This window comes from Athene cunicularia (assembly GCF_003259725.1).
Source record: "Athene cunicularia isolate RWA chromosome 1 unlocalized genomic scaffold, athCun1 chr1_part1, whole genome shotgun sequence".
Classification (NCBI taxonomy): domain Eukaryota; kingdom Metazoa; phylum Chordata; class Aves; order Strigiformes; family Strigidae; genus Athene; species Athene cunicularia.
Window position 1 is genome coordinate 56,254,888 of NW_020799091.1, and position 496 is coordinate 56,255,383.

Genomic DNA, 496 nt, shown 5'->3' on the forward strand with positions numbered 1-496 from the left:
GGCCGTTACGCCGGCGCTTTCGGCAGCGGTCGGGGGGCGCCGCTTCACCGGCTTGGCCGCTTGGGCTGGCCGGCGGCGAGGGGCTGTGCCGGGGCGGAGCGGTCCTCTCCGGGCACGGCGGGCCCGGGGCCGACTCCGCGGCTCTGTGTTTGTGTGCGGGTATAAATATATACGTCTCTCTATGAATACATATACATCAGAGCAGATAAATAACTCTTTTAATATGCAAAGAAGGTTACTGTTTAAACCGCTTCATTGGGACAACAGACTTAAGGCAGATACGTTTCCGGCTCTGTTTAACTTCAGTTTTTTACCTAGAGCATACCTAAATCATTTCATACCCCAGCGTTACTTGAACGGACTTCACAGGCGTTGAGGTTTGCTTCTGAGCTTCTTTACAGGACAAAGAATCTGCTGCCCTTAGAAGCGGCGGTGAAGAACTGGACTGGCTGCGCCATGGACTTCGGCACTACAGTCCTCAGAACAGGCTGGGACA